Source organism: Protopterus annectens, chromosome 2.part1, assembly GCF_019279795.1.
Source record: "Protopterus annectens isolate FY-2018-M chromosome 2.part1, PAN1.0, whole genome shotgun sequence".
In the NCBI taxonomy this organism is placed as follows: Eukaryota; Metazoa; Chordata; order Ceratodontiformes; family Protopteridae; genus Protopterus; species Protopterus annectens.
In genome coordinates this window covers 1,466,993-1,489,108 of record NC_056729.1, presented here as the reverse complement: position 1 = coordinate 1,489,108, position 22,116 = coordinate 1,466,993, and positions in this window count along the sequence as shown.

Genomic DNA, 22,116 nt, shown 5'->3' with positions numbered 1-22,116 from the left:
TCCAAATATACAACCACCACCTCCTTCAATTCTAACCATGCTTGCACCTTCTATTTTCTTAGCAGTTCTCCTTTCCCTAGGCTACCATCTGACTTCCTACCACTCCACTATCACTAACCACAATCACTTAAACTCCCCCACCCTAACCTATTCAAACACTCACCACCAAAATTGCATATACATTTCACCTACCTTCTTTAACCACGCCCCCTTTGATCTCACCAAGTTCACCTATAAAAAAACTAATTAGAAAAAATTACCCAGTGTACTCATACACCATATGATCGCCAATCACCTACACACACTGACCACTGCTACTAACCAACTTGCTCTCAACGGTGACATCCACCCTAACCCAAGCCCCTCCACTACTATACCTAATATCCCTCGCAAGCAAAAACCCTCTGACCTCTTATTACTCAGTATAAACATCCGTAGCATCATGGATAAAATTGAAGTGCTACATGCCTCTATATCCTTCTATAACCATGACATTGAACTCCTAACCAAGACCTGGCTCAAGCCCCACATCAAAGATACCACCATAGCCCCTCCTGGCTACAACATCCTTAGATGTGATCAAATAGCTAAAAGCAGCAGAGGCATTGCCCTACTTTACAGGCACAACCTTACTCTCCAACAAATACTTAAAGATATCTCCACTTTTGGCTATGCAGAACCCTGCTTGCAAATATGAAATTAAACCAGCAGAGACAATTCAACATTATAGGTGTCTACTTACCACCAGGCGACAATATCACCACTCTAGAGTCCATTTTAGATTGGACTTCCACCAGTGTCCCTCAGGAGACACTTATCCTGGCAGACTTCAACACTGATTGGGCCTGTATCATGGCATCCCCACAGCTTATCCAAACCCCCACCTGTGTAGACAAATCCACCAAAAAGGAATCCATATTAGACTGGATCCTAAACAACAAGCCTTCATCTGCCAATATATCTGGTATGTTACCCGACTCCCTCAGTGATCATCTACCCACATTCATACCAAGACAGCACACAAAACCCATAAAACCCCTGATCCTACTTTCTATCCACAATTCCAAAAATTTCCTACCAGACCAATTCATCAAGACCTTAAAAAAAATTAATTGGTCACCTCTTAAAACTCTACCATTAGAGGAAGCCGTGGAGTACTTTTATTTATTTATTTTATTTTATATTTGATTACCGGATTGGTCTGACTGAGCAATCTGGTGCCCGTTTTCAGCAGAGACCCAGGGAGAAAAGCTGCATATACATGACAATCATAAAAAATACACAAGCTCTACATATATGATAAAAATATAAAAGTCAGAGATGAGTACAAATTAATAGAGCAAACAGTAGTATATCATACCATAGTACGATGAGAAGTTACAAAAGTGTACAATATAGAGTGTACAGTAATAAAACAGAAAATATAATGTATTTGAGTAAGAAAGTGCAGTAATATATACAGTTATATACATACATTTAAAAATACAATTTGTTGTGATAGTTTTTTTCTGTGTGTGACCTTTGAGTAGTGTCAGGGGAAGATTTATCTGAATGGTGGTAGTAGGGCTAGCCATGGTTAGTACAAGTACATTGCCAGATGAGACTGAGGTGGACTTTTAATTGGGTTTTAAAAATGGGACTGCTGTTTTGCAATCTGATATCTGATGGAAGAGAATTCCAGATTTTAGCAACTGTGTAGGAGTAGAGGGATTCACCAGCACTGTGTCTACACTTAGCTACTTCAAGAAGGGCTTTGTTTGTGGATCTTAGTTGTCGAGCAGAATTGTGAAAGATGAGTAAGCCTGAGAGATCAGGAATCTTGTTTGGTTGGTACAGCAAGTAATGAGCCATGGTGAGTTGGTTATAGTTTAGTAAGTTGGCGAGTTCTAGCCAACCTAATTGTTTTAATGAGTGACAGTGGTAGGAGCGGAAATTAGAGTTGGTTGTGAATCTAGCTATTTTATTATAGCACATGGACAGTTTGTATATGTCTGTCTTGTTAAGGTTTGTTAATACAGGGGATGCATAAAGAAATGTAGACAGAAGGTGCATTCTGGGTATAGTAATTTTGGTGTTTTTAGTTAGCTGGTTTTTGCAGCGGTATAGGGTTCCAACTTTTATGCACTTTGGATATGGTTTGTGCTGTATGTTTGTCAAACTTTAGGTTTTGGTCAAGTATTACATCAAGAAGTTTAGTTTGTGATACTGGGGAGATTTGTGAATTGACAGAGAAAAGAGCAGAAGAGTCATTAGTTTCGGGAGGGTGGAAAAGCATAAGCTGAGTCTTTTTGGGGTTAAGTATTAGTTGTGAGTTTTTTAACCAGTTTTCAATACTGGAGAAGGCCTCTTGAGTTTTAGTCTGGAGTGTTTGGAGTGTGGGGGCTGAGCAGATCAGTGTAGTATCATCTGCATATTGGACTATTTTATCTTGCTGGGTGACGCTGTGGAGGGTGTTTGTAAAGATATTAAATAGTAGGGGACCCAGTATGGATCCTTGTGGTACACCTACTGTTACTGGGAGAAGGGGAGAGAGGGAATTATGCCACTTAACTGCTTGTTGGCAGTTGGATAGGTAGTCTTGAAACCAGAGCAATGAGAGGTTGTTTAGGTTGAGTTTGGCTAAGATAGTAAGTTGTTTGCTGTGGGATACTGTACCAAATGCTTTGGACAGATCAAGGAAGGTAGCAGACACTAGGTTTCCTTGGTTCCTATATTGATTGACAGTGTTGGTGAAGGATATGAGTGCTGTGGTGCTCCTATGGAATGGGCGAAAGCCATGTTGGGCATTGGTGAGGAGACTACCTGTAAGTAAATGTATCGTCAGCTGAGAATGGATACATTTTTCAAGGATTTTTGATAGGGGGTATAAGATTGCTATGGTGTGGTGGTAGTTGGTAAGTTCGGTTGAAGGACCACCTTTGTGTAAAGGTATTATGTAGGAGGTTTGTCAAATGGCTGGAATTGTATGCTTGTTGGTAGACTGGTTGATAAGTATCCAGATGGGATAAGCTAAAGCACTAGTGGCAATCTGAGGTACTCTGCAGGGAGTTTGTCAATAGCCAAAATGGTAGGTTTTAGCTTAGTGAGGTGCTTATAATATTGTGTTGGTAGGAACTGGTTTGACAGTGAATGGAGGGTATTAGTTTGGGTTGGTGATTGGTTGTGGGGGAGTGCAAGGTTGGCTAGTTAGGTTAAGGATGGAAAAAGTGAAGTGGGGTTGTGAGGGTGGCCTAATGGTTAAGGTGTTTGCCTTGCAAACACAAGGTGCAGGGTTCAAGTCTCCCAAAGGATAATTGGCTAGGCTTAAAATGGCTCACAAGGGTAGTTAGCCTAGTACTAACCTATGAATCTAGTTGTTAAATTGGGTAGCTATCTCCATATTATCTCCTCTGACTTTAGGGGAAGGGGTAGTAGGGTTGCCTGGTTGTAATACTTGGTTGACAGCTGCCCAGAATTTTTTGGGGTTAGTGGTATGTTTTACTTGTACCTCTGTGTAGTAATTTTTCTTATCTTGCCTTATCTGTTTTTTTTTTTTTTTTTTTTGCTTTATTACATAGTACGAGGGAAATCTGTCTGCTGTGATCGCTCTTAATTTGATACTATGTAGCCCAAGCTTTATCCATAAGTTTGAGAAGGGTTTTTTTGTTTTTAGAGAGCCATGGGCCTGGGTTGGTCTTTATTCAAATTGTCCGTAAGGGGGCCATCTGATTTAATATATTTAAAAAGGTGGAATTGAAGTACTCTACTGCCTTGTCTAGTGTGAGGGTTGCTATGGGAGACCAGTAGCATACCTTAGTGCATTAATGAAATGCTCAGGTATGAATTTTTTTGAATTACGAATTTCACAAAAGGTGGTTGTTTTAGAGGTTTTGAGGTGCTGTCTTAATATGAATGCAGGTAAGTGGTCTCTAAGGCCAGTTGGTACTGTACCATAATATTGGGCAGCAGATGGGTTGTTTGTAAGGATCCTAGGTATCCTTAATCTTATGGCCCCACAATGTATATGTTGTACTAAATCCAACCCAGCCTACTGGATGCCAAAGGACACAAGATCCCTACTCAATCCACCAGACATGGCTTGAGCAACCTGGCGTACCAAGAAAACAAGTACAAATTGACAATACTTCCTAGAACTCAGAAACAAAGCAAAAAAAACAAATATGTAATGACAAGAAATTAGTATATCCTGCTACAAAAAACTCACTACAACAATCCACAAAAATTCTGGACTGCAATCAACCACATTCTCCAACCAGGCAACATCACCTCCCCAAACCCTAACACTGAGGGTGATAACAATGATATTGCTACCCAGTTTAATGACTATTTCACCTCCTCCATCCAGAAGTTATTCAACAATTTCCCCACTACTACTACAAATACCCCCAAAATACAAAACTGTCACCATACGACCAACACCCAGTTCTCTCTTAAACCAGTTCCAACTGACCTAATTCATAAACACCTTGCCAGAGTGATACCACCACTCTCACTGCTGATAAACTCCCCACTGATTACCTCAGGATTGCCACCTCTGCCATCACCTACCATATTTCCATACTCATCAATAGATCCATAGCTGAACACACTGTCCCCTCTCTCTCTGGAAAATTTCTTACATTGTCCCCCTACACAAAGGTGGATCCTCAACAGAACTTAGTAATTATTGCCTCAGAGATATGCTATCTCCCCTATCAAAAATCTTAGTAAAAAGTGTACACACCTAACTACTGACTGAATCATCATCTTCGGTATAACTTGCTAGCAAATTCCCAACAAGGATTTTGGTCAAACCATAGTACCACCTCTGCCCATATATCCTTTACTGACCATATCAACCAACAAATAAATCTCGGTAACTTAGCATCTTTGGTCTTCCTAGACCTTTCAAAGGCATTTGACATGGTATCCCACTGCAAATTACTGTCGACTCTCTCTGAGCTCAATTTGGATAACTCCTGTCTACTGTGGTTTAAAAAAATATCTGTCCCTCTGGCAACAAGCTGTTAAATAGCATAACTCTCTCCCCCCTCTTCTCCCAGTGTGACAAGGTGTTCTGCAAGGATCCATTCTTGGTCCCTTACTATTTTCAAACTTTACCAACAACCTCTCCTCAGCTACTCAACAAACTTATATAGTACAGTATGCTGATGAAACCACCCTTATTTGCTCAGCCCCTTCTTTACAATTACTCCAAGATAGAACTCAGGAAGCCTTCATTACTATAGAAAAATGGCTAAATTCATCCCAACTCATACTAAACCCATCTAAGACCCAACTCATGATCTTCCACCCATCCAAAACTTTCACCCCTACCTCGCCATTCTCAATAACATCCTGCAACAATACCCTTATCACATCAGTAACCCAAGACAAGCTACTAGGTGTAACTATTGACCAAAACCTAAAATTCGACAAACATATAGCACTAACAATTGCCAAAGTTCATAAAAAACTAGGTTCACTCTACCACTGCAAAAGCTTCCTCACACAGGAATCCCGAATCACTACCTCTCGTACCCATCTACTCTTCACCTTACTATAAGCTTCCCCAGTTCTAACTAACCTAAACAAATCTGACCCTCTGAAACTATCTACCTGCTACAATAAAATCTCAAAATTTGCAACCAGTGCTAAGTTTCATTCTCATTGCTTCCTCTCTCTAAGACAACTAGGATGGTTAGAACTCCCTAACCTACTAAAATACAATCACCTTCTCCTGACCCATCAATTGCTATACCAACCAAACAAAATGCCTGCCCTCTCTGGTCTGTTCACCTTCCATAATACTGCACATCAACTAACATCTTCCAATACCGCCCTACTGACTGTTACCAATTGCTTACATAGCTCAGGCCAGTGTCTTTAATCCTTTGCAGTTGCTAAGGCCTACAACTCTCTACCCCCTGACATTAGATGTCTAAATAGTAAACATACTTACAAATCACTACTAAAAGATCTCCTATTCAAAACTTGGATATGTTTCTGTACAAAACCAGACTGATTTCACCTGTTCCTGACTTTCAACATCCCTAGATCACAGGTGTACTGTATAGTTTCACTCAGTGCATAGTAGTGTGATCCAGGTGTTTAGGCCACCTTTATAGTTATGATTTCTAGTTTATGACCCTGTTTGACTATGGAAACTTCTTTTTGAATTTATGTTTAAGCAATTCTGTATTTGTTATATAATATCTTGTTTAATTATTTATCAATATTCTAACCACTATATGCTGCAACAATTGTAAAACTCTTGATTTTTACTCCTTTTATATGCTCTATGCCCTTTTTACAAAATGGCTTTGTTTATATAATTTTTTTTAATTATTTTTTATAATTTGTTACTATGTAATTGGAGCTTTTCTCCTTGGGCCTCCGCTGAAAATGCATACCTTGTGTCCAGTCGGACTAACCCAGTAAACAAATGGTTTCAAATAAAGAAGTATAAGAAAAATAATAGATAGATTGTACAATTCCTCATTCAATATAAATATTTTTTGTAGAACAGTCTGTATAAGCTGAATGCTATGTTTGAACATAAGCAACAGTAATAAGGCATGTGTACTCTATAGTTTAGTGGATGTGTGGTGGACTCTAACAATAGAGTTTTATTCCTATGTTATAAACATAAAACACACTGAAAACCCTATCCCTTGCCCAAATGTAGACAACACAGATCTTGCTACCCAATTCAATTCCTTCTTCATAGACTCTATCTCCAAACTTACCTCCTCTTTCTCAAATAACAATCCTTTCCCTACCTCCACTTCTCCACAGTCTTCTCCCACCTCTCCTCTTGCTTCTCCCCCTCCAACTTCTCCCACTTCTCCTCAGACTTCTTCCCCTCCAACCTCTCCCACCCCTCATCATGCTTCTCCCCCTCCAACTTCTTCCACTCACTCCAAACACCCACCATTCTTCATTAAACCTATTTCTACATCCATCATAAAAAAACTCCTAAAAAACTAAAACCATGCACCAATGCCCCAGATGACATTCCCTCATACTTCCTTAGCATAGCTGCAGAAGCCATTGCCCTCCCTATCAGCATACTAATTAACCGCTCATCCAAGAAAGTATTGTTCCTCAAATCTGAAAAAAAGCCTACATCATTCCCCTACATAAAGGTGGTACCAATACAAACATTACCAATTTCTGTCCCATCGCCATCCTCTCTCCCCTTTTAAAAGTCCTAGAGAAATGTATCCATCTACAACTCCTTCCCCATCTCCTGGACAACAATCTATTAACTCCCACACAGCATGGATTCAGACCCCATCATAGTACTATGACTGCCCTCCTATCCTTCCTTGAAACTGTGAATAAAGCAAGAGATTCTGGTCTCACTGTATCTACCATCCTACTCGATCTCTCTAAAGCTTTCGACACTATCTCTCATAACCTACTTCTTACTAAGCTATCTAACCTAAACCTTTCCCCCTCTTCCCTCCATTGGTTTACTAGCTATCTCTCCAATAGGCAACAAGCCGTCAAGTGGAAAAAAGCCATCTCCTCCTTCCTCAACACCCCTACCGGTGTTTCACAAGGTTCTGTTTTAGGCCCCCTCCTCTTCAATATCTTCATCAATGACTTTTACCACTCTATCCCCCTTGCAAACATTATTCAATATGCGGACGACTCCACAATCATCTGTGCTGCCTCATCCATCCCAACTCTTCTAAAACTTACCTAAGATGCCTTCACCACCACAGAACAATGGATGAAAGACAACTATCTTGCACTCAATGCTGCTAAAACTAAACTTATGATATTTACCCCCTCCAAAACTCATAACTTTGATAGATCTCTATTCTCCATCACCAGCCAAAACAACACATCTCTTGAGCTAGTATCTGAAACCAAACTACTAGGAGTCCAAATTGATGACAAGTTCAAATTCAACTCCCACCTTCTACAAAATATAAAAAAAACTCACCAAAAACTAGGTCTGCTCTACCGTCACAATCGGTTCCTCACCTCAACTACCAAAATTACTCTCTCTACCACATTTCTCCTTCCCTCCCTTCTCTATGGTGCCCCTCTTCTTATAAACTTACAATCTTCCCTGAAAACCAAGCTCTCATCGTGTTACAATAAAATAGCCAGATTCACCACCAGTAACAAATCATCCACCCATCACTGTGAACCTCTCCACAAACTCAGCTGGCTAGAGCTTCCCAACTACCTCTCCTACACTCAGCTCACCTATGCACATAAACTCATATTCCAGCTATCCCTCTGTCCCTCTCTCTCTACTACCTTTAAAATGCATCAAACTCAAAGACTTCTAAGATCTAACAATCAAAACCTCATAGAAGTTTATAGACCCCTACACCCTCCAGGACAAAACCTCCTGTCCATCTCATTAGCATGCCTATGGAACTCCCTTCCCCCCTTCATTCATACAATTGCAAGCCTGCCATCGTTTAAAAAATCACTACACTCTCATTTAACATCCTCTTGGGAATGCTCCTGTTCACATCCCTCATAACCTACTCTCTACTCCCAATACTTTTCCTCTTTCCTTTTTCTCAAATCCCAGCTAGCAAATTCATGCTGGCTCCTAGCATACAACTCCTTATTTGTACCCTGAAATTTTTAGCAAAAAAAAAAAAAAATTGTTATGCCTCTATCACTTGTTTTTGTTGATATTTTTTTAGTCTAACTTATAATCAGAATTTCTACAATGTTTTTTCTTTAATTTCATATAAACTATGTGTGTAACATAACCTTGTATAAAGTGTATGTGGAATATAATCTTTGTATAATCTGTATGTGGAGCTTTTCTCCCCAGGACTCCATTGAAAATGGGTTCTTTAGGCCCAATGGACTATCCTGGTTAAACAACTGCAAATAAATAAATAAATAAATAAATAAATAAATAAATAAATAAATAAATGTTTTTTATTTCTATATGACATTTTTTTTTTTGTAAAATGAGTTGCCAAAATTAAGTAAATCATTCATAGTTCAGTATGCTAGCTCATTTTTCCATACAAGCAAGAGCTGGGCCATTTGCTGATGAAAGTCATGTGGTATCATATTCATTTTTTGTTATTTGGTATAAACATTTTCCTCCCACCACCTTACTATACTGATCTAAAGAGTTCTACCAGAACTCTAACTTCTTCTTCTTCTCTTTTGGCTGCTCCCCTTAGGGGTTGCCACAGCAGATCATCTGTTTCCATTTCTTCCTGTCCTCTCATATTGCTCTGTCACACCAGCCATCTGCATGACCTCTCTCACCACATCCGTAAACCTTATCTTAGGCCTTCCTCATTTCCTCTAACCTGACAGCTCCATCCTTAGCATCCTTTTCCCAATATACCCAGCATCCCTCCTCAGCACATGTCCAAACCAATGCAATCTCGCCTCTCTGACTTTGTCTCCAAACTGTCCAACCTGAGTTGACCCTCTAATATACTGATTCCTAATCAGTCCATCCTTGTCACACCCAGTGCAAATCTTAACAGCTTTAACTCTGCCACTTCCAGCTCTGACTCCTGCCTTTTTGTCAGTGTCGCTGTCTCCAACCCATACAACATATCTGGTCTCACTACCCTCTTTAGACCTTCCCTTTCACTCTTACTGTGCCCATCTGTCACAAATCACTTCTGGCACTCTTCTCCACCCATTCTACCCTGCCTGTACTCACTTTTTTACCTCTCTTCCACACACATCATTACTCTGAACTGTTGATCCCAAGTACTTAAACTCATCCACCTTCACCAACTCTACTCCCTGCATCCTCACCATTCCTCTATCCTACCTCTCATTTACACACATATATTCTGTCTTAGTCCTGCTGAACTTCATTCCTCTCCTCCGTAGAGCATATCTCCACCTCTCCAGGGTCTCCTCAACCTGGTCCCTACTCTCACTACAGATTACAATGTCATCTGCAAACATCATAGTCCATGGGGCCTCCTGTCTGATCTCATCTGTCAACCTGTCTATCACCATTGCAAATAAGAAAGGGCTCAGAGCTGATCCTTGATGTAATCCCACTTCTGCTTTCAACACATCTGTCACTCCCACTGCAGACTTCACCACTGTCACACTACCCTCGTACATATCTGGTACCGCTCTTACATAATTCTCTGCCACTCCTGACTTCCAAATACAGTACCACAACTCCTCTCTAGGCACCCTATCATATGCTTTCTCCAAATCCACAAAGACACAATGCAACTCCTTCTTATCTTCTCTATATTTCTCTAGCAACACTCTCAAAGCAAACATTGTATCTGTAGTCCTCTTTCCTGGCATGAAACCATACTGCTGATCACTAATCATCACCTCCCTTCTTAATCTAGCTTCCACTACTTTTTCCCATAACTTCAAGCTGTGAGTGATCAGTTTTATCCCTCTGTAGTTACTACAGCTCTGCACATCACCCTTATTCTTAAAAATAGGTGCCAAAACATTTTTCTCCACTCCTCAGGCATCCTCTCACTTTCCAAGAATTCATTAAACAATCTTGTTAAAAACTCCACTGCCATTTCTCCTAAGCACCTCCATGCTTCCACTGGTATGTCATCTCGACCAACAGCCTTTCCATTCTTCATTCTCCTCATAGCTGTCCTTACTTCCTCTTTTCTAATCTGTTTCACTATCCCCACATCATCCAACCTTCTCTCTCTCATTCTCTTCATTCATCAGCCCCTCAAAGTACTGTTTCCATCTGCTCAACACACTCTCCTCACTTGTGAGTATGTTTCTCTCACTATCCTTTATCACACTTACCTGCTGCACATCTTTCCCAGCTCGGTCCCTCTGTCTAGCCAATTGGTACAGGTCCTTTTCTCCCTCTTTAGTGTCCAACCTTTCATACAACTCTCCATATGCCTTATCCTTAGCCTTTGCTACCTCTCTATTTGCCATGCTCCTCATCTCCTTATACTCCTGTCTACTTTCTTCATCTCTCTGACAATCCCACTTCTTCTTCGTCAGACCCTTCCTCTTTATACTCTCCTGTACTTCCTCATTCCACCATCAGGTCTACTTGTCCTCCTTCCTTTGTCCAGATGTCACACCAAGCACCTTTCTAGCTGTCTTCCTTACAATCTCTGCTGTAGTTACCCAGCTATTCAGTAACTCTTCATCCCCCCTAGTGCCTGTTTTAACTCTTCACTGAACTCCACCTCGCAATCACCTTTTTCAACTTCCACCATTTGATCCTTGGCACCGCTCTCACACTTGCCCTCCTCTTCTTGATCACCAACGTCATCCTACAAACCACCATTCTATGTTGCCTAACTATACTTTCCCCTGTCACCACTTTGCAGTCTCATATCTTCTTCAGACTGGCCCTCCTGCATAGGATAAAATCGATCAGTGTGCATCTTCCTCCACTCTTGTACATTACCCTATGCTCCTCCTGCTTCTTAAAATACGTGTTCACCACAGTCATGTCCATCCTTTTTGCAAAACCCACTAACATCTGACCTTCTGCATTCCTCTCCTTAACTATCATTTCCTCATCCTCTCTGTTCCCTTTACCAAAATGCCCATTGAAATCCGCTCCAGTCTCCAGAACTCTAACTCTAACCCTAAAACTCCCACCTGTCCCCTAACCCTAAACATAAATTTCCTTCCCATCCCTAAAGTCCCCAATTGTTCTCTAAAAACTTCACTCACCCTTTCTAAACTTAAACCTGTTTCCCAATTGCTCCCTAACCATAACTCCCAGATGCTCCATAACCCTAAACTCCCCTCCCATTCCCTAAACCTAAAGCTTCTTTTACACTCCCTATATCTAATGGTCCCGATCACTCATTAACCCTAAACTCCCCGTTTAAAATCCACTTCCTAAACCTAAAGCCCCCATTACTAAACTTTAATCCCACTCTTGGTGTCTGTCTGCATCCCTCTTCTCTGATCTCACTCCCACCGAATCCCTCCCTGCAGTTGCCAAACATCCACAAACTCAGTTACTGTATTTCATTTGGTTAAGATGTGTCAGTTCCACTCTCCCCACATGGCTGCTGCACCTCCCCCAAACATGTAGTCTTGTTTTAGTATGAGCAGCTGGCTATGTGAGCTACAAGATGCTCTTTGAGCATCTGCGACTTGGGTGCTCACAATATTCCCTGCAGTAATTCTGATTGTTTAAAAGTGAGTAGTTGGTTTAAGCACAAGCAATATGTATGAGGCATTGTTGAAGCTGGGTATAAGTTTCAAGCCATTTTTGGTTATTTGACAGGCATGGTAGTCAGACTGCATGCAAAGATTCACTGCTATTTTACTAGTATGACAGAGAGTAATAAGAAGTTAAATCAGGTCATTTGCGACTTAAAAAATAAATTGCAATTCTGAATTGATTAAAGAAGATGCATTTACGGCTTTGAGTAGTAAATTGTAGAGTACTGATTTTTTTCTTCTTTAAACTCACTAGGGATGCTGTCAGGTTGGGGGTGTCTTGTATGCTAAAGGCCATAGTACGAGGTTTCAGGGCATCTCTCATCATTACGGTCAAGACGGAAGCCACCATCTTGGGTTTTGGATAGCAAACAAGGCTATTTCCAACTAGAAGGTTAGAAATATTTCAAGAAATATATAGATTGAGAGGTACCTTATATACATCTACAGACATACAGTAATATTCCTGGATGTCAGGCAAGTAAGAGAATACAATACAATGTCATGTGACCTGGACAGCCAAAAATGAAAAACAGCTGATGGTGTTTATAAAAAACATGTAGGGCTTTCATATAACAACTAGTAGTTAAAAGCTTTCATCCAGTAAGCTGTAACAAAGACTTCATCAGAACAGGATATAGCTGACGTAAGCTGTTTAAAAAAACTCAGCTCTTCAGTTCGTACTAAAACTTAAAGTGACAAATACCTGATTAAAGAAACAAACTAAACACACTCCATAACTTCAGTGACATGCAAAGGAATCAAAACAGAAAAACAATGTGGCTTAAAAATTAATAAATGTAAAAACTGATTGGTCAAGGAATATGATATTAAAAATTATTTTAAAAGCAGGTTAAACATAGCCAATTGTGAACAGAAGAGTAAATCCAGAACAACCTATGGTCAACTGATGTGCCTAAAAGAACAACAATGAAATTAAACATTGAAAAAAAACAGCCCTCAAAATTTGGCAGGCCTTGGTTTAAGAACTGGTAAAACAGAAATCTGGTCATTGATTCCAGGGTGAGGAGGGCAACCAGTCTAATCTGCCAGTAGCGTTTCCTATAGTCTAAATGACCTTCCCATACTGCACCCATGGGTCTGGGTTCAACAATATCCGAGATGGCAAAAAAAAAATGTGTTAAAAGACATATAGGACTGCAAATGGTTGCAAAGAGCATTTTTGAGTTCCTGATCGAATATCATATAGGTGTTCATAAATTCTTTTTCTAAGAGGATGTTCAGTTTTGCCGGTGTAAAAGGCATAATAGAATTCAGACTTAGCAGGATAAACCACTCTGCTTGAATTACAATTTCTGTTACAGAAACAAATTTGGTAGGCTAAGTAGTTTTCCAAATTCAGGAAGTCATAATCCAAATATATACTGATAATATGGGCATCTCCCACAATTGCAAGATCCTTCGCTAGGAGTCTTGGATTTTTGGGTAAATATTTTTTCTCAGATAGATTCTTCAGATTACTACCCAACTTGTAAACAAGCATTGGCTGCTCTCTCAACTTAATTATGATGTCACCATTGGTTTTAAAGATGTGCCAATGGTTTCAAATGATGTCGGTAATCTCATGCATGATGTTATGCAGTTTTATTATGTATTTTGGTTTCTAAGAGTTGTTAAATTAAAGCTCTTTATAACTACCATTGGCTACTTTTCATTTTTCACTTTCCTGGTGGTCCATGTCACACAGTGTTTGGTTATATTGTGGCTCACTTTATGCAGAATCTGTCTCTTAGTTTTGGGTAAGTAAGTAAGAGAATGGCCAACAAATTGTGGGCAGCACAGAAACTGGCTTTAGCTATCTGTTTTATTTATTTGAAATTGTTAACTTGGTCAGAACAGGGGAAAATAGGCCTACTAGTGCAAATACACATGCGTGTGCACATGCGCACACATGTGCACACACACACACACACACACACACACACACACACACACACACACACACACACACACACACACAAAAGCACAGACTTGTGCAGTTTGTTGAGTCATGAATCACTGAACCCCTGACTCTCATTAAAATGACTCCATAAAAACTATGAAAGAAACAACATGAGAAGTAGAGGACCTGCCTTCCTGCAGGACAAATGTCAGTGCTCAGTTTTTGGATGAAAAAGCATGGAATTTAGGAATGACAGATTTACATTCTCTATAGAACCCATAGTACCACTGTGTCTTAGGTTTTCACATTTGCACAGGGGAGTTTCACTGTATGTATATAGTTGGTATGTATGTATGTCTGTATCTTTATGTATATATATATATATATATATATATATATATATATATATGTGTGTGTGTGTGTGTGTGTGTGTGTGTGTGTAATCTATAATAATATAGAAACAGTCATTGACATGCTTCCACTGTTAGTACTTTTGCAGCTCTGGATTTGTTTCTATGTGCCATCATACCTAGTAAAGTGTCCAAGCTAATTCTTCTGTCTTTCGGCTTTTCCATTCCATCTATTGGTCTAGATTGTGCTTAAAGATGGCAGGGATGGGCTCTGTTTCACATAAATAGGAAGCCTATTCCACAGAAGGGGCAATCTGTGCAACACATATCTGTCTCTCCAGAATGATCTATTCATGTCAGACATCAAGTTTTATTTCCTTGGAGTGGGTAACCGTCATCTAGTTTAGTTTTGCGAATATGCAACATTTCTATCAGGGCTGGGTCAGAGACTGCCTTGTTGGTCAGGCATAGATCACCTCTCAATAACTGCTAGGAAACTGAAAACAATGACAGAATATTTAATCAGTCCACATATAACATGTTGGTTTTTCCGTGTATTTTTTGGTGAGAATGCTCTGAGGCTGCTCTAACTGTTGTAGGTGCCTGGTGAAGTATATGCCAGAGGGTATATTGAACTGGATTATTGGTCTGATAATCGGTCACATTCAATATTCATTTTTTAAATTTTTTTTATTTGTTTTGTTTTTCAGTTACCACACTCTAAACATGATTAACACCGTAACGTAGCTCATTAAAAACAGTAAGTGTAACGAACCTGGTTACCAACTAAATCAGACACCACAGTAATCAAATTTCTTGACTGATAACCAAAGTGAACCAACCATTGTTGCTTTGTACAGATTACCCAAGCCACAACTTTATAAATACTCCATTTCAGTCCTGCCCATTCCTTGTCATAAGCACAGCTCCAGACAACAGGTTCTATATCCACAACCAATGTATGTGTTTTCTCAAGCCTAACAATCAGTTTTTCATGTGTTAGAAACTGTACATCCTAGACATATACTGTCAAGAAGTTTTGTTCTGTAAGAATTTCAATTCTCACACGGCAGCAAGAAATTCCCTTCTGAGTACTTCTTTTGAGAATTTTACAGAAATATCCATTTGTACATTTGTACAATCAACAATATAACTTAGAATATTTCTAGAGATGCACAAATTATAGTACAAACATCAATGACTATTTTCTTCAACATCATCCAGGATTTTAGCTTATGATATAAAACAGTTTGCAAATCACTTGATTTTGAAAGATTAATATACATCTGGAAGCATTATGTACCTACCTACTTAATATCTAACAAGTAGCGTTATCTCCAGTATAATGCACTATACACAGAAAGTGACACTGTATTTTCATATATCTTACCATGACATTTCACACGTGTTCCTCAATAGCTTGCAGGTATCTTATTTATGGAAATACAAACATAAATATAAAACATATGAATAACTGACAAACAATAACTAATGTCTTCACTGCATGATATCCTAGATTAATACTATTAGTGTCATTATGTTACATGCACTCTGTCTATTCTTATGTTAACTAATACTGATTGGTAAGTGACTTATTTAAGGAAGCTAACTCCCAGAAATGTCAGGACAACATAAGAGTTTAATCTGTGTACTGAGAATGATCTTCTAAAGTAAATTGCCTTCAGAGAAGGCTGCTGTGTGGAAAGGAATGCAAACATATTTTTTGGTTTTAAGCAAGTGATAAGCTGCTAGGAAAGCTTGATGTATAAGGTTCATGATAAATTAATGATGCCAGAAGAGCTAAGGAAGGAAATTTTGGCAATTATGTGAAACACACTTACTAATGGCGAAGTGTAAAGAAACAGCTCATGATGTGTTGCATTGCCATATAATTGCCTGTACAAACCTGAAAAGGTATCCAGCCAGCACAGCTTATTATAATATCTAGCTATGAGAAAACAGTCTCCCTGATTTGGGAGATTATGGAGTAATATAGGAATAGATTGATTTCTGTATTGACGTGGTAAATGAGGTTTGGTAACAAATCAGTTTGTCCAGGGACATCTTAAGGTGTGGTTAGGTAGGAATCGTAATGGGAATTAAGAGGGTGGTAGAAGAAAGTTAGTTGGGGTAAGGATGAAAGGTTTAAATTGGGAAAGTAGGAGGATTGGGATGAAATGAGGTAAGTGTAAGGAGGGGCTTAATGTGTTTTATGTGAGCATAACTGGGTAAGGAATCACATTTTGGCATGAACTTGCTACCCACTCTCTCTCCCTGTGTTGGAATATTGGGGATTGTGTGGTTATTTTAAAAGCTTGGGTAGGAGGAGAAGAGGGGCAGGCTTGCCCCTCTTCTGTTCCCCTCTGGTGTTGGATATTCATTTCAATGGGTTGGGAAATGAAAGTGAGCAATTGGACACTGCTCGATAAGTAAAAGTAAGCAATTGGAGGTGAGGATGCTGTTTATTTGGTTAGGGCGAGCAAGGCCATGCTGCCTTAGTGAAAGGGGGTTGGATGTTTAATTCAATAAGTGGGAAATGAAAGTGAACATGGAACACTGCTTGGTAAGTAAAAATAAGGGAGCGGAGATAAGGACACTGCTTATCTGGTCAGGGTGAGCCAGGTCACGCTGCCCTAGTTAATAGTTATATTGATATTTATGCATCGATTAATAAATTAAAATATTGGTCAATAAAGTTAAGTTTCTGGAAGATTAATAAAGGTCATCAAATGTCATTTGGTGTGGAGTGTTTATTGAAGGGAACTGGGACAAATACTTAATCAGTACTGATTATGTTTAAGTACGCTGCGAATGCACAGTTAAAAGACTCTACACATAGAGACGTGAGTAACAAACTAATAGCCATGTTTGCAAGGTACAGACTGCCAGATAAGTAACATTTTGTAATTGCCCAGAGTGCATAGGTATGGAAATGAAGAGAATTTCATGGCAGTGAGCACTTAATACAAGTGGATTGCAGCCTAAGACTCATTGAAAGTATTATACACTTTGAGAAAAACCTCATGATGAAATAGTGAACTATTAAACCTGACTTTTAGGTTGATATGCAACTCACACAGGAATTCACCACTGCAAGACTTGTTTCTGATCACCTTTTACTAATTTGCCCACCAAGAAGCATCCAGAAGAAGGTGTTGTAAGACAGATTATTTGTTGCTTTCACTGATGATGCAAAGTCACTGAAAGAAAATCAGAGACACTTGTTTAAGTTAAATATTCCTCTCAATGCCTGTGGTGAATAGAGAGACTGTAAAGTTTCCTCAGTCAGTGAGGTTGTTAGACAATGTCCAGTGAGAAGTTCAAAGAGGTGCCACAAGAGACATTTCCAAGAGGATGTGAAGTGTAGATTAGAATCCTGACAGGCATTCTGATGACCTATTACCTGAAGTAGTTGTTAATCCATTATCACAGTGGCAGAAACCACGGACTTTCCCCAAGTATTTAAGATTTAGAAGATTGTTTAAAGAACAGCAAGGCACTCACTTGGAACAACTAAAGTTATTAACTTCAATTAGTAGCACTAACTTACTATTTTGAAAATGAAACTGAAGTTTTATTTGATTAAAGGAATATATTTATTAGAGTAACAACATTTTCAATCTAACATAGTTAAACAACTATTAAGTACAAATGCTCTGTCTGTATATATATATAGATATATATATATATATATATATATATATATATATATATATATATATATATATATATATATACATATATATATATATATATATATATTACCTATCTCTTTCTCTTTCTCACTATGTGTTTCTACACCTGCATTTCTCTCTCATTCATCCATTCTCTCTACAATGTATGTCTAATGCTGTGTGTGTGTTGCATGTGTGTGTGTGTGTGTGTGTGTGTGTGTGTGTGTGTGTGTGTGTGTGTGTGTGTGTGTGTGTGTGTGTGTGTGTGTGTGTGTGTGTGTGTGTGTGTGTGCATGCATGCGTGTATGTCCATCTATCTGTACACATTAAATATTTACATAACTTACATTCTGTATGTGAAATACTTCCTCCAACAGCAATTATGTGTAGTACAGTATGCTTAAAACATTAGGAGAAGGAGCCATTTTACATTAAATCAATATGGATATATATATATATATATATATATATATATATATAGAGAGAGAGAGAGAGAGAGAGAGAGAGAAAAGAGAGTGAGAGTAATAAAAATATTTGCTGGATAGATAGTCATTCTCTAACCACAATAATGCCCTGTAGGGTGGTGTTATTGGGGAAATAATGGACCTTGCAGAGGTGGAGAGGTGCTCTACTTGTGACTTCAGCTTTGTAACACCCCTGGGAAGTCTGTAATTTCCCCAAAAATGTACACCCTGTCTGATATAATTTCTTGTTGAAAATCAAATTTATGAAATCTGCTTTCATCCATTTTTATGAAAGTTTAGGTATGTAGAAATTAGTTTTTTGGATGGCTGCTGGCTTTTGTGAAAGGGAAATGTGGCCAGGTTACTAGAATTTGTCGCATAGAAGTGAACATGGTATTATGTTCAATGCTGAGTATTATTTATTCAGTATGAATTTCTTGGATGTTAATGTTACTGGGCAAATAGAACAGAGCTTATATCACTCTGATGTAAACAATTCAGTAAAAAAATTTCAGTTGCCATTAACAATTTATAATACAGAATATGCTTCACAGCTTATTTATTGTGATCAGAAGAATTTCCAATAGTGAACACACAAACATACACACACACACACACACACACACACACACACACACACACACACACACACACACACACAGCAGATAACCATACAGCTGGACATTTATAAAGGCATGGAGAGAGAGAGGAAGAAAGAGTGATTTAGTCTACCAATTTACAACAAAAGAAAACACAATGTAGTTCAACTCTACTAAAGATTCAACTGAAACTGTACAGTTTTACAATGAATTACCTTTATGCTCAGAGTATCATTTTATTATATCTTACTCTATAGTGGCTAGCCCATTTACATAAAATATGAGACAATTATGTATTCTGCATTCTTTTCTTGCTAACCAGAAATAAGTATAGAAAATATCATTAAGTTCCTTGATAGTCTGCCCTCATAAGACCTTCTTTATCTTGTTTTGTTTTAATGTTATTGGCATTCTCAGATAAAAAAATGAACAATAATATGTTTTGACTTTCTTTGTCAGCACACAGTCATATATATATATATATATATATATATATATATATATATATATATATGTAGAGAGCGAGAGGAAGAGGACATGGACAATCCTCTAAGAATGAAAGCATTAATTTTCCTCTAACCCTTGGCCTAGATGGCTTGGTTCTTCTCATTCTCCAAGTTACTCCTCTTGACTGATTGGTTTGCTTCCTGGACCAATACTGGGGACTCATTTGACAAGACAAATTATCCATCTTTGGGAGGAGAGGAAATTGAAGCATCACAATCAAGTGCCACTGATTCCAGACCTTAGGCTTTCTTTGAATGCTTTGCAATTTCCTTGAGGGAAGCACATGTGATAGCATAAACACACAACCACACTTTGTTGTTCCTACATCATTCATTAACGTCTGCCCTCTGCTGAATGCACACACCCACTTGTGAGTCACAAATGCTTCTCTAGCCAACAGAGCTGAATCCCGCCAGCCCTATAGCTTCCTAGATTGCGGGTCTGTTCCAGACCCGCAATGTCAAAGTTGGATGCCCTGTCCCTGTATCATTGATCAGATTTATTGTGCATCTTATTCTATGCTGCATTCAGTGGTGTTTAAAATATAACTGCATATATTTAATATGTTATGTTCTTTGAGTATGGAGAAAGTACCACTGCTGGAGCTGACCATATTTAATTTAGTTTTAAAAACTAGAAAAGATGGTTATAGAGGATGTTCATAGTATAGCAAAACATGTACATTTGCAGACAGACACATAGACGCACACACACACACACACACACACACACACACACACACACACACACACACACACACACACACACACACACACACACACACACGCACACACACATAAATGCATTTATAAATATTCAAAAAATATACAAGGATAAGTTAGCATACATACAAAATAAAAAAGAGGTCAAGTTACGTGATGGGTGGTGGAACTACAAGTCATGTTATAATGATTTTCTTGTCTGTCCAGTATAAAAAATGCATTTGTCTACTGCAGTACCTCTGGTTATTCTATGTATTTATATAGTCCCATAGTTAAGCTGAATTATTTGTATTTCTTAATTTTCTTAGTACCTAATGCACTTTTCTGTGTGCAGTAATAAAGTATTAAGTTTTACCAGTTAAAACATCTTTTAAATGTGTCATGGTGTTGGGATGTTGGAAGACATGGTTACGTTTTCACAACAATTATTATTTTTATCATCATCTTCAACATCATCCTTCATCATCATAATTATTATATTGTTAGCTGCTGCTTTATTGGTCAGAGAGTTCACTTTTGATCTCTGTTGCTTCTCTTTACTGTGGTTAGCTAGGCTTTTTACAGATTGTTTCTATAGTTTGGCATATCAGCCTTTTAGAAAGGGTATACTTTTGGATTATTACATTTTCCTTCCGTTTGAAGAGTGCATATTACTGCAGGTGAGTGGTAAAGAGTGGGTTAATCACTTTATTAGTTGGGAGTTTTTCTTTTATTTAACGTTGGAACATTGTACCCTCTACATATCAGTGAGACTAAGGACTAGGCTGTGTGGTAGATTACATATTCAGGTCCTGTATTAATAATTGTTAGGAATCATGTCTGACTGTTAATAATAACTAGATAGCATTTATTTCATGGGGTGAATCTGAACACAGGTCAGCTTTCGGGATAAAGATGGCAGGCAATTTTGCTAGATATGCTTACATATAGTTTTTTTGTTTAACATTAATGTCTAGTAACTCTACCATTTTCCATCTGGTATGCAGCAGTGCCCTTGCTAAACTTCACAGCACACTGGAGAGAAGATGGTGGATCCCATGGTTGATCATGATGGTAGATGAGTCTTTTTGTCTTTGGGTCTACTATTAACCAAGCCCTAACAGACAATATGCACTGGAAACACTATTCTTCAGGGGCACACAACATGTATCTATACATCAGTTGCACATGATTTGCCTGTACTTTCCCTTCACTTTGTCCACTTATATAGAAGTCCTGAACTTCACTAGGAGACAGAACAAAGACCGAAACAATTTTTCATATTCCCATAATTGGAGAGATCACATCAGCCATTCACTTTCTCTGATGGCCTTTAGTTGACAGTTTCATTACTCAGGTACGTTACCAGTGTCGCAGGTGGGAATGTTCCTTTTGCACTTGGGGACCAGACTCCTTTGTTCTATTTTAGTTTATTTTGAATAGATAAATTGACTGGACCACATGATCATGCTTTAGTCTTGTCTAAACATGGGTTAAACTCTTGGCTAGGCTTATAAGGGCCTCAGGGCCAATAGCCTAGTAACGTCCTATGATCCTATGATCCTATGATCAAATGACCTAGCTGCAGTAAAATGAAAAAAAGAAATATCTAGATGAATATAACTTTAAACATCTAAAGCACATAATGATACCTCAATGCAAATATATGATCAGGCTGAGTATAAATCAGTGTAATGAAGATACTACAAGCAGCAGAATAAGCAGCAAAACAATTGACAATAAAGGGTAAATGGTACTCTGTAAACCTCAAGTACAA